The following is a 13,557-nucleotide window of genomic DNA, read 5'->3' as shown; positions in this document are numbered from 1 at the left end:
TGTTTTATTTCTTATCCTTCTGTGGTTTGTCCCCATGTTCTAGAGTTGGCTAATTTAAGAGCCAAGTTTTGGCACCTTTCTGCATATTGAGTACTGCCCTACACCCAGAGTAATCCCACTGGAATCACAGTAGGAACTACTCAACATGAGTAAGGGGGACAGAATATGATCCTTAGATTGTAAACTCTGCCTGGCAAGACAGTCTTTAAAGTGTCTTTAAAAATGCAAGAATGGTTATGGCACTATATAATCTTTTCTGAATAAATCATCACCAAAGCCATACATTAAAAGATGCAAAGCTAACTAGTGTTTAGGACCAGTCTGTGAAGCTGTGCATCCAAGTAATAGCCTAATAACTATTGAAGATAATACTCTGTGTAAGTTAGACACATTCAACATGAGAAAAGAATTCACATCATGGCTTTTAGTTATTGAATAGTCACAGAGTTACTCTTCTGGCAGTATTTGTTTTGTATTTATTCTAAAACAGTTGTTAAAACTAACACAAGGAATGTGATGTGGTTGCATTTTGAAGTATTTATAATAAACAGGAGTAATTGGGTTGCATTTTGAAGTTCTGTAATCAAATCATGTGACTCAAAGCCGCATAGGCACATCAACCTTAGATATAATTGAACACTTGATTATTAACCTATAAAGTTAATTGAACTGTTATAATGTAACAAATCAATTTAGTATTGGTAGATTTATTCCAGGGTGCAACATCGTTAAAACTTTGCTTTCCCTAGCAAGACTTGATTTATTGTCACAGAGCAAGATTTTAGGTAAAATACCATGGATTTAACTTAGAAAAACTGATACCATAACCCCATGTTAACATTTAATGAGGTACAGGATTGGGCTTAATAAATTGACCAGCACCACAAATAATAGCCCTACTGATTTGCTGTCTCTTAAAGAGGCAAAAAGTATTGCTTGAAATAATGAACTTCTCATTACATTTTTGTTTCTTTCATAATAGAACTGTGCAACTAATGACTGAATTTATATAGGGCTAAAATTAGATTCCTGTTCTCTCAAACTACATAATAAAAAAAATAGATCTTGGAATATTCTGGAAAACTCAATGAGTAAACCTGAAATTCAGCAGGCTTTTGCGCTGCAGCAAACTGCTACTGGAAGAAAAGAGTTTCAAATGTATTAAGGATAACTGAAGTTTTGACTAAATTTTACAATAAAATAGCTGCCACATCAGAAGACTGGATAATGGCCAGCACTCCTTTTTTTTTTTTTTGCTTAAAAACAGTCCCCTCCATAAGAAACGGATTAACTCAAAGAGTCAGTAAAATAGCTGAAAAATCTCAATGTTACAAGGATTCTTCCTCTAAATTTCTTTAAAAGAATTACAGTCATAGATTAAGTATCAGAGAGGTTGCCTTTAAGATGCCATCAGACTCCCAGTCATAGATTAAGGGGGATAGACATGGCAACCATAGTAGAAAGTAACTTGGTAGCACTGGGGTGAAGTATAGTCCTGCCACGGATTGAAAACTGACTGGAAGAAGGAAGTGAGAACTAGGAATAAATGAAATTCAATTCTCAGCATCAAGAAAAGGTAAAAGTCTAGGGTGCATTTTTGATACAGTATTGGAGGTCCCTACTCGGCAGCACTGAGAGTTGGTGTACAGCAATGTCAGAGGCTCAACTGCAACTCTGAATGCAGGTTTGGATAATCAGTGTCCCCAGCCAACCTTTGTTGAAAGCTGGTGTGGCACTGCCAGGTTAGGACATACAGAGATGCAGTGACTGAATGATAACTGACGGAAACATTTGGTCTGTGTATAAGAGTGATGGGAAGAGCTCTTCTAGGAAATGAAGGGAATGCAGAAAACACTACTCTTCAAAGCTGTTAGCAGGTGCACGTGTGAACATGGCCACAGCCATACCACTCACCAACTTGAACCTTGGGATGGGAAGCACTTCTCTCTGTACAGTCGCTCCCCTTTCACTTATTCATCAATAGTACAGAGATCAGAGTTCTGTCTGCCTTCTGCACAAGAGAACAAAGGAGGGCTGTCTGTGCATACATGAGTTAGGATACTTCTTAGGGAAGAGAATGCCTCCCATGCACCCTTAAAGGCCAGGGGCATTTGTCTTCACTGGAGGAAAAAGGGGTAGTGTCTCTTTTAAGGGTCCACAATTACTTGGGGGGGTTGAAATGGTGACAACTGGGAGTGGGAAGAAGGCATCTCCTGAGATGGTGTATGGGCCAGTGGGGCTCAGGTATGCCATTAACTCTTGCACATGGGGAGGAGGGAATATAAAACCTATAAAAGCCTGAGCCCCCTCTCACACACATACTACTTGGGTCTATCACCAACATCTCTATACGGAGTCTCTGCAAGAGAGCTAAATGAACAGTTTGACTAAGCAATAAATAATGGGGAACATGACAGCTCCCCCGTATATTCATGTACATAAACAGCAAGATGGGAAAGGAATTATTCAGGGTAGCCCAATGAAATACAACTATGATAGAAGTGGAGAAGATTGTCGTTTTTTGTTGTTTTTTAAATGGAACACTGAGAATGAACATCAGGAAGTACTTCATGACAAGGAGATCTGTAAAGTTCTGATAAAGTAGGACAATGCCCAGTGAATGCAGGAACTGTTTTATATTGATAGGGGATAGACTCTATGACCTAATAGGTCTTTTCCCTATTTCTGATTTTTTATTTTACCACCATTGGTTTCTGGTCTTCACCTGAATCCTTCCTAGGCTTGTCTACCCTTGGTAATAACACCATGCCTCAAACACAACTTTGTACTTAACTATTTTTAAAATTATGTCACCTGACCATGATTAATTGTAGATTCCACCATGACTACTTGACCCAATTTTAAATAGGATAGTCATTTTCTACACTTAGTACTACATTGAGTTTAACACTGAACATGTTATAAACACAATATAATTGCCCACTGTGGGCAATCCCCTTCTGAAGGAGGCAAGAGGGTGGGCGAAACTGTGGCTTTCAGTTTACAGACTGGAATACAGTAAACCACCACATATCAGGACCTGACTAATTTCATGTGCCAGTTCATGCACTTTTTCCAGCCTTTTCCTCACACTGAAAGTGATTTCTCTCTTTATATCAAACTCCTACTTTCCATGAGGGCTCTGGAAGAAAAAGGTCACCTGTGCCAAAAAGCATTCCAGAAAAAGAGACCCCACTGCACACCATGGCTGTTCTTTACTGTATTGTACCCACTCATGCTATTAGATTGCAAGATCTCCATGTGAGGGACTATTAGTTTCTTTTCTACCAATTATCCTTCATTATTTTATCATGTCATACACTTACTGAGTTTTACAAATTGTATTTCAGAATACTACTCTACTTAGCAAGCAAAGGTGATTTTTGCCTGAATTATGGTTAAGAAGACGTGTATACAAGAAACTGGGGGACTGAGAGGGAAAGAAAAGCAGAATCCATCTCCATTTCCTATACGTCTCCTCCACCTCAAGGCAGCTGTGGCCAACTACATAATGAACAAAATATAGGTATGAATCAAAATACATTTAAATGTTTATTGGAAATAAATGTTTCTAAACAGTCATGTTCTCACCAGAAATTTTTTCCCATAAAGGTATCAAAAGCAGTAGGTCTGAAATATTTTAGTATCTTCCAACACTATTATTGCTACCATTCTCTTTTATAAAAATAAAAGTTGACAATATGAGTGTATATTTTGAATTTTTTGGATTACAAATAACTTTTTATAATACTAAACACTGCTTTAAAATATAACCTTCTGGTACATTGTCAGTGTTTGTTATTCTTTCCTATGGTCTTGTTTGATTGTCCATTTTGGGGCTACAAAGATTACTGTATCTGAAAGCTCAGCATGAGCTTCAGCTTTTGCTTATTCATATACCTACAGCTCAGCAAAGTAATTTGAAAGATTGCTTGAAATAACATAACACGATTTTCTGCCGCTTTACTTAGAGCATAATTTTTCCTCCTATTAGACACCACAAAAATGAAATAATGCTATATGGTATATGAAATATGGTATATTGTTTTCTCTGTATTGATTCTTTTCCCTAATCCTCAATGCTAAACTTTCTCCTCCACCTTAAAGGGATTTACACAACAGTAAATGCCCTAGAATGGAGGCAGTGGAGGGTCTTTCTGCTGAGCTAATCAATTAAACTCCAAACTCAACCATTAGATTTTCTATGGTGTGACCCTGGGTGTTGAGTGTGTTACTTTTAACAGTGTTAGCTCCTGTTGACATAGAAATAGAAGAAGGGCCTCCAAATCAAACCTAGGTTTATTGAACAGAACATAACTACAAACTACAAGGTGGACCCACATGACTTCTACATTTGAAAGTAATCCTGCTGGCTGGGGTCTGTCACCAACATCTCTGTACTGATTTTCTGTAAGCCGATCAATGTTCTACAGGAATTCTTCTGTGCCAAAGCATCCCAGATTTGAACATCAAGTCCTGCATTTGTACAGACAATTCCGAAGTTTTAAACTAACTTGTGTAATGAGAAATAAATAAATTAGCCACAAAACATGTCTGACACTTCATGATTTTTAGATAATACTTTGTAATTAAATATTTTTAGTAGAGTGATACTGATATACATTATGTTTAAATACTACAATGAAGTCCAAGTCCTTTGGATCACTATAGCTATTATGCTCCTCTCTTTACTTCTTCAATCTGCCTCTGAATCCTGAACTACCCGCAAAGGACAGTGGAGTCCATGGGCCAGAGGATGATGAAGTAGCAGCAGGAGGTTGCATTTCTCAGTTCCAGAATTGCTGCTGCTGCAGCAGCAGCATGCACCTAAGCTGCATTGCCTCTCACCCCCATCAGAATAAACTCCTTTAGAGGTGACTGGTTTTTCTGCCAGCTGGCCCCGCATTCTCCAAGAAGGGCATGTGTAAAGGGTGTGGGGGAAAATACAGGCCAGTTAAGACACCTTCAAACCAAAAAAAGGTAATGATCAAGCAAGCATCTCCAATTAGTTGACTTGAGATAAGTGGAAGATGTATGCACTCCCAAAATATGCTGTCTTCCCAGTTGTGGGGTCTCCTCGTCAGTGGTGGTAATTTCTCCATAATACTGATGATAGTGGGAGGAGAAAGAGACACCTTCATCTCATCCCCCTAGTAGACAGCGGTATGGATTGCAGGATCAGGGCCCCTGTGTCCTGTTTAGTTGGGGGAAGGGGGGGGGGCGGTGGTTCAAAATAGCTTTAAACAAGTTTTATTGTAAAGAAGGGTTTTTGTCTTCTCAATTTCCCATGACAAACAACTTGATTAAATCATACATTGTGTTATGATTTGGTACTTAAGCTAAAATTGTTTCAGCATTTTTTGCTATGAGAAACAAACTTTTCTGATAATCAATGGTAATGAAAAACCTAATGCAATGGTACTAAAAATAAACGCTACTCCTGTTGGCCAAGTTGAATTCTCAAGCCCTGTGTAGCAAGTGGATAGCTTTATATGCCATTTACAAATTCTCACACCCTTTACTTTTCCAAAAAAACTCATATAACAGACATGCAGTTTTGTTGCTTCTCCCCGCCTCCGATGCATCACTGGGCCTGGTTCCTGACTCCTTGAAAAATGTATGGCTAGACATAGCACTGATTATGTGAAAATTATTACACAGTATTATTTATGCTCCCTAAATTCTCCAAAAACAGAATAGACTAATGGGGTTTTTATATATGCCTGAGGCAGAGATATTTGAGAAAAAGCTTTTTCCCCCCATCTCAGTCCATGTGATAGAAAGCAATTACCTCTAAATGTGAGCATGCCTTTAGTCAGGGTTTCACTTATCAAGATTTTAGTAAATAAGTCCAAATCACCTAAGAAGATCCCACTTTCAAATAGGTTCCTTGATGATCTGATTGTATATCACTAGGATTACAGAACACAGCCTCCTTTCCCCTCACTCCTCAGGATACCATCAATCTTTGAACTGGTTTCAAAGTTAAGATTTATGGAAGTTTTCTTATTTTACACCATAATGGTATCCAACAGTTTTGTTTTTTTTAAATATAGGATACATTGGTTATTGTTGAATAAGACTCATATGCCAAGGTGCAATACATATGGTCATGGTGCTGCAAATCTGGTCTACTCTGCTTATCAGCCAATTTTAATGGAATGTTAACTAAAGTACAATACTAGAGCAGATGTACCAGATGTTTAGAAGGGGAGAGGTTATTTCCATTTCACAGCTAGGCTCGGCAGAATTACATTTGAATATTTTGTATAATTTTGATGGATAACATTTATTTAAGCATTTTTTCCACTTTTTATCGATTTAAATTTTTACAGTTGTGGGAAATTATAGGGGTTCAACTATCATTTAATGACAGATATTGAGATTCAAAAAGTTAAACTGAAAGAACACAAATTGCCAACATCACATGCCTAAATAAAGTAAATATTCTTAAGTCAAACTCTAAAGTTCCCAAGCAAAAACTTAATTTTCCTATCTGTACATTTTTGATGATTGATGGAAATATTTTAATGCATGTGTAATAGATACACACACTGAAATCCACATTCACCAGTAAAGATCTAATCCTTCCAAGCCTATATATAGGGTATTAAAAATAGTGTTGTAAGTATAAACCTGTTAAACTGCTGTTAAAAAAAAACAAAAACAAAAAACAAAAAACAAAAACAAAACACACCTAATTCTACATGCCACACTTATCAACCAGGTGTGTTGGTAAAAGGGCACTAGTTCTTGGAGCACATGTGCACATCCCAATGTGTTTGTTACAGCCCTTAAATCCTTCAAAACTTGGAGTTGTAATGACAGGACATGTGGTTGGAGCAAATGCGTGACCTACAGGAAACCAGCTCTAAGGCTTCTTGCCTGTGGGACAGTTTAGCATAAAGGACCCCAAAGTAGCACCTCATGTGGTTCTCTCCACAGTAGCCAGGAGGGTTACTAAAGGCAAAGCTATATCCTCTTTTCTTTAAGCTGGCAGAAGCTGGGAAAGTCTCAGGTGGTCAGTGCCCACTACTTTAAGTGTTGTTGCTCTTGCTTTGGAACTCATGTTTGAAAATGAAGCCAGCCTTGCAGAAAGGGTCATGCACTGAAGAGTTGTTGGAAGCTTTGCAAACTTTCCCAGACGGTGAGTTTGCCATCAGCTTACATATGTAAACAAAGAAAGTTCTGTTATAAAAACCTTTCTAGGCAAGAGTCAGTGGATCACGTGCAGAAGCAGTTGTATATACAGAGAGTGCATGCACTTTCCCCTATGTGCATCATATTTTGAATCTCATGCTAATTCACAAAATATAGAGTTTACAGCCTTTCATCTTGGTAAATGATACTGTGTTTTTGTTTTAAAAAGAGATGGCAATTAAGTTCCCTCAGCATGAAACTGCTTGCTATTTACTGTCCTACACATCCTAGCAATGAACTCTGCCAAGGTTACCATGACAACCATTATCATGAGTGTTGCCATGTTTTCCATATGTTCTTCACAGCTTCTGCTCATGTTTTTACTTATACTTTCCCCTCCTCTTTCCTCAATACTTCCTTTCTTCCAATTCAAATATGTGAAATGAGGATACAAATTGGCTATGCAGACTATCTTCACAAACACGGCTGTTAACCAAAATTCACTCACAAATGCTTCTAAGATCTGGTCTACACAAGGAGTTGGTCAAATTTAGCAGCATTAAATCAATTTAACCCTGCACCTGTCCACACAACAAAGCCCTTTTTTTTCCCCCGACTTAAAGGGCTCTTAAAATTGATTTCCTTACTCCACCCCCGACAAGTGGATTAGCGCTGAAATCGGCCTTGCCAGGTCAAATTTGGGGTACTGTGGATGCAATTAGATAGTACTGGCCTCCAGGAGCTATCCCAGAGTGCTCCATTGTGACCGTTCTGGACAGCACTCTCAACTCAGACGCACTGGCCAGGTAGACAGGAAAAGGCCGGCAAACTTTTGAATTTCAATTCCCTGTTTGGCCAGCGTGGCAAGCTGCAGGTGAGTGCGGAGCTCATCAGCAGAAGTGACTATGCAGAGCTCATCAGTGAGGTGACCAAGTTGGAGTCCCAGTATCGCAAAAGAGCTCCAGCATGGACTGAACGGGAAGTACGGGATCTGATCGCTGTATGGGGAGAGGAATCCGTGCTATCAGAACTACGTTCCAGTTTTCAAAATGCCAAAACATTTGTCAAAATCTCCCAGGGCATGAAGGACAGAGACCATAACAACAGGAACCCGAAGCAGTGCTACGTGAAACTTAAGGAGCTGAGGCAAGCCTACCAGAAAACCAGAGAGGCAAACAGCCGCTCCAGGTCAGAGCCCCAAACATGCTGCTTCTATGATGAGCTGCATGCCATTTTAGGGGGTTCAGCCATCACTACCCCAGCCATGTTGTTTGACTCCTTCAATGGAGATGGGGGCAACATGGAAGCAGGTTTTGGGGACGAGGAAGGTGATGATGATGATGAAGTTGTAGATAGCTCACAGCAAGCAAGCAGAGAAACCGGTTTTCCCGACAGTCAGGAACTGTTTCTCACCCTGAACCTGGAGCCAGTACTCCCTGAACCCACCCAAGGCTGCCTCCCGGACCCACTAGGTGGAGAAGGGACCTCTGGTGAGTGTACCTTTTAAAATAGTATACATGGTTTAAAAGCAAGCATGTTTAATGATTAATTTGCCCTGGCATTCGCAGCTCTCCTGGTTGCAAAAGGTTTCTGGGGAGGGCAGCCTTATTCAGTCCACCATGGTAGGACACTTTACCACTCCAGGCCAGTAGCATGTACTTGGGAATCATTGTAGAACAAAGCATTGCAGTGTATGTTTGCTGGTGTTTAAACAACATCCGTTCTTTATCTCTCTGTGTTATCCTTGGGAGAGTGATATCATTCATGGTCACCTGGTTGAAATAGCGTGCTTTTCTTAAGGGGACATTCAGAGGTCCCCGCTCCTGCTGGGTTGTTTGCCTGTGGCTGAACAGAAATGTTCCCCGCTGTTAGCCACGTGGTGGGGGGAGGCAAAATGCGACCTTGGAACGAAAGCACATGTGCTATGTATGTAATATTAACAGGAAAGTTTACCATAAAAGAGTGTACCCATTTTTCTATATAAATGTGTCTTTTCAAATACCACTGTCCCTTTTTTTTTTTTCCTCCACCAGCTGCATGCGTTTCAAGGATCACAGGATCTTCTCCTTCCTAGAGGCTAGCGAAGATTAGAAGGCGAAAAAAAAACATGCACTCGCGCTAAAATGTTCTCTGAGCTCATGCTGTCCTCCCACACTGACAGAGTACAGACGAATGCGTGGAGGCAGACAATGTCAGAGTGCAGGAAAGCACAAAATGACCGGGAGGAGAGGTGGCGGGCTGAAGAGAGGGCTGAAGCTGAAAGGTGGCAGCAGCATGATGAGAGGAGGCAGGATTCAATGCTGAGGCTGCTGGAGGATCAAACTAATATGCTCCAGCGCATGGCTGAGCTGCAGGAAAGGCAGCTAGAGCACAGACCGCCACTACAGCCCCTATGTAACCAACCGTCATCCTCCCCAAGTTCCATAACCTCCTCACACAGATGCCCACTCCACCCCAGAGGATTGCCCAAGCAACAGAAGGCTAGCATTCAATAAGTTTTAAACATTTAAAGTGCTGTGTGGCCTTGTCCTTCTCTCCTCCACCACCCCACCTGGGCTACCTTGACAGTTATCCCCCTATTTGTGTGATGAATTAAGAATGCATGAACGTGAAGCAACAATGACTATTGTCTCTGCAAGCAGTGATCGAAGGGAGGTGGGGAGGGTGGTTAGCTTACAGGGAAGTAGAGTGAACCAAGGGGCGGGGGGTTTCATCAAGAAGAAACAAACAGAACTTTCACACTGTAGCCCGGCCAATCATGAAACTAGTTTTCAAAGCTTCTCTGATGCGCACCGTGCCCTCCTGTGCTCTAACCGCCCTGGTGTCTGGCTGTATGTAGCCAGCAGCCAGGCGATTTGCCTCAACCTCCCACCCCGCCATAAACGTCTCCCCCTTACTCTCACAGATATTGTAGAGCGCACAGCAAGCACGTAGGAATATTGGTTTCGCTGAGGTCTAACTGAGTCAGTAAACTGTGCCAGCGCACTTTTAGACGTCCAAATGCACATTCTACCACCATTCTGCACTTGCTCAGCCTGTAGTTGAACAGCTCCTGAATACTGTCCAGGCTGCCTGTGTATCGCTTCATGAGCCAGGGCATTAAGGGGTAGGCTGGGTCCCTAAGGATATCTATAGGCATTTCAACATCCCCAACGGTTATTTTCTGGTCTGGGAAGAAAGTCCCTTCCTGCAGCTTTTGAAACAGACCTGATTTCCTGAAGATGCAAGCGTCATGTACCTTTCCCGGCCATCCCACGTTGATGTTGATGAAACGTCCCTTGTGATCGACCAGTGCTTGCAGCACTATTGAAAAGTACTCCTTGCGGTTTATGTACGCGCCAGCTTGGTGCTCCGGTGCCAAGATAGGGATATGGGTTCCATCTATGGCCCCACCAAGTTAGGGAATCCCATTGTAGCAAAGCCATCCACTATGACCTGCACATTTCCCAGGGTCACTACCCTTGATATCAGCAGATCTTTGATTATGTTGGCTACTTGCATCACAGCAGCCCCCATAGTAGATTTGACCACTCCAAATTGATTCCCGACTGACCAGTAGCTGTCTGGCGTTGCAAGCTTCCGCAGGGCTATTGCCACTCGCTTCTCAACTGTGAGGGCTGCTCTCATCTTGGTATTCTGGCACTTCAGGGCAGGGGAAAGCAAGTCAAAAAATTCCATGGAAGTGCCCTTACACATGCGAAAGTTTTGTAGCCACTGGGAATCATCCCAGACCTGCAACACTATGTGGTCCCACCACTCTGTGCTTGTTTCCTGGGCCCAGAATCGGCGTTCCACCGCATGAACCTGCCCCATTAGCACCATGATGCCCACATTGCCAGGGCCCGTGCTTTGAGAAAAGTCTGTGTCCATGTCTTCATCACTCTCGTCACCGCGCTGACGTCGCCTACACGCCCGGTTTCGCTTTGCCAGGCTCTGGTGCTGCATATACTGCGTGTGGTGTTTAATGTACTCCTAATTGCCCAAGTGATCAGAGTGGGCTCCACGCTTGCCATGGTATGGCGTTTGCACAGAAAAAAGGCGCGGAACAATTATCTGCCGTTGCTCTAACAGAGGGAGGGGCGACTGACGACATGGCTTACAGGGAATTAAAATCAAAGGGGGTGGCTTTACATCAAGAAGAAACAAAAACTGTAACCCAGAATGGCCCCCTCAAGGACTGAACTCAAAAACCTGGGTTTAGCAGGCCAATGCTCAACCCACTAAATTATCCCTCCCTCTGGTATTTCAGGCAGGACTGACTCTCCATTAAAGTTTTCAAGGTGCCCCAACAGACCTCACCAAAACGATTGTCAGCTGTTGATTTCACAGAGGGAGGGGGGAGCAAATGAATACAAAACAAATCTGGTCTATTTCTTGTTTTGATCCACTTCATCTATCTTTTACATCTCTTTTACATCTTCTGCAACACTCCAGAAGTCTACTCTAGCCTCGCTACTGTGGAAGCACTCCGCCGAGTTAATGCGCTTAATGCACTTAGAGCATTTTGGGTGGGGAGACATAATCAACTATATAAAAATGATTTCTAAAAAACTTACTTCTATAAATTAGACCTAATTTTGTAGTATAGACAAACCCTAAGACAACAAAAAAGTGGATATAAATGTGACAAAAGTTATTTCAGTTTTTTTTTATTAAAGTATCCAGGTTTGTTTAACCCAGTAAGCCCCTCTGTTCAAATGGTGGTAAATGAGTTGGAGGTGGTGTCTAGTGGAATGACAGATTAGTGTTACATTTGGTCTTATTTAGCATCTTCATTAAAATATGAAGTTCAGGGTAAATAGCATGTAAATTGCATTCCCAGATAATAATGAAAGTATACTTGTGAATGCCAATGAGGGCAGAAAAATATAAACAAGTATAGAGATTAGAAAAAAGGAGATGGAAACAAAATGGGATTCAGACTAGATAAGTACAATGTAACTGGGGGAAATAATTCAACAGACATTGGGGAGATGGAAACCCTCTGAAAGCATTATGTTAAAAGTTTGCTACAAATATTAGTGGATAGGAAATATAAAACAGTATGAATTTGCAATAGAATATGGCATCAGAAATCTAACAAAGGCTGAATACTCAGATTCCTCATAGCACAAAGCCAGGAGAGGATGCTCTCTATACATCTCTAGTGAGATAAGATATAATTTCTGGAAGTGCCTAACTTGCTTAGGAACCCAAGTCCCATTTTCCAAAGTGACTTAGGCACTCAGGAGCCTGAGGCTTGCACATTAAAATGGGACTTTGTCACTTTTAAAAGTTTGACCTCACATCTGAAAAACTAAATTCTCAAAACCAAAGTAAGGGAGATAAATATAGGTCAAATCATGGGCTATTCAAAGAGCCACTAATTTTTAAAAGGGTAAAGGATCATTTGAGGAAAAACCCATAACAAATACACACAGTATTGGTGTCATGTTATAGGGCAAACTGCATCTTAGACCCCTTTCGGTCCTTCTCAAGTGCATTGCTTAGGCAACAGCAGGCCTGGCTTCTTGTATGTCATCCTGAGCAGAGACATGCGGACTGGATCTCTGGGCTGCATATTAATCCATCAGGCCCAGCAGACTTTAGCACCTGAAAGCCCCTTTCCCCCCACTCTAGCAGTCCATAACAGCAGATTATTAAAAAGTTACTCTAAAACAATTTCTTTAAATAATTCATTTTGTTTTTTTCAGCTAACAAGTACAAGGCCCACAGGGCCTGGGGATAAAACAAAAAACTCTTACATGCATCTTTCCTTACCTAAGGTCTTTATATATAGCTCAGATAAGGCCAGCTCATTACCATCTCTGGGATGGGAGAGCAAGCCTGCTTGCTAGGGGTCATAGTGTCTCTTTCTCTGACTGTATCAGTCCATTTGGGGGTCATCCTCAGTCTGCTGACAATCCACTTCTCTCTCCTTCCTGATGTAAGCGGGGAAATAGTCCCGTTATTGTGCGGAACTTTCCTGGCTTCTGCACTACTCCGGTGAAGTGGGCTAGCGAAAGGATCTGAGTCTTCGCTCCTGCTTCCTTGACCCAGTTATCTCCCTGCCCTTGAGGGCTCCCCTTCCACTCTGTTTGGCAGAGTCCTCGTAACCCCCATCAAGGCTGAGCCCAAGATTCCTGGGGGGCTCAACCCCTAACTCTGCTGTGGTCACCTAGGACAGGGGTTAGGGTGTCCCCACTCTGGAGTACTCTCTCTCTCCACTGGGCACTTCTTTGACCCACTGACCATTACATACAAGTTAAAGTTATCTAATCAACAATTAATTTTAAAAAGAATAAGGAAAAGTGGGAAAGGTTAAAGGAAACACATCAACCCGCTCTGTGGCAGGGAACATCACAAGCAGAGTCTCTGGAATGTTAGGGAAGTTAGGCTGTGGCCTGTTCCCTGTAAGTCCCAGGCCTTCTTCTCAGG

General features: G+C 41.7%; 1 long non-coding RNA gene across 2 annotated transcripts in view; it reads right to left on the bottom strand.

Moving 5' to 3' along the window:
• Nucleotides 1-13,557, bottom strand: part of LOC119848297 — a 355,501-nt gene that overhangs the window by 317,147 nt on the left and 24,797 nt on the right. The gene's annotated exons all lie outside the window — the stretch shown is intronic.

Source organism: Dermochelys coriacea, chromosome 1 (assembly GCF_009764565.3).
Source record: "Dermochelys coriacea isolate rDerCor1 chromosome 1, rDerCor1.pri.v4, whole genome shotgun sequence".
NCBI classification, from domain to species: Eukaryota; Metazoa; Chordata; order Testudines; family Dermochelyidae; genus Dermochelys; species Dermochelys coriacea.
This window is presented reverse-complemented; position numbering and strand designations above follow the sequence as displayed.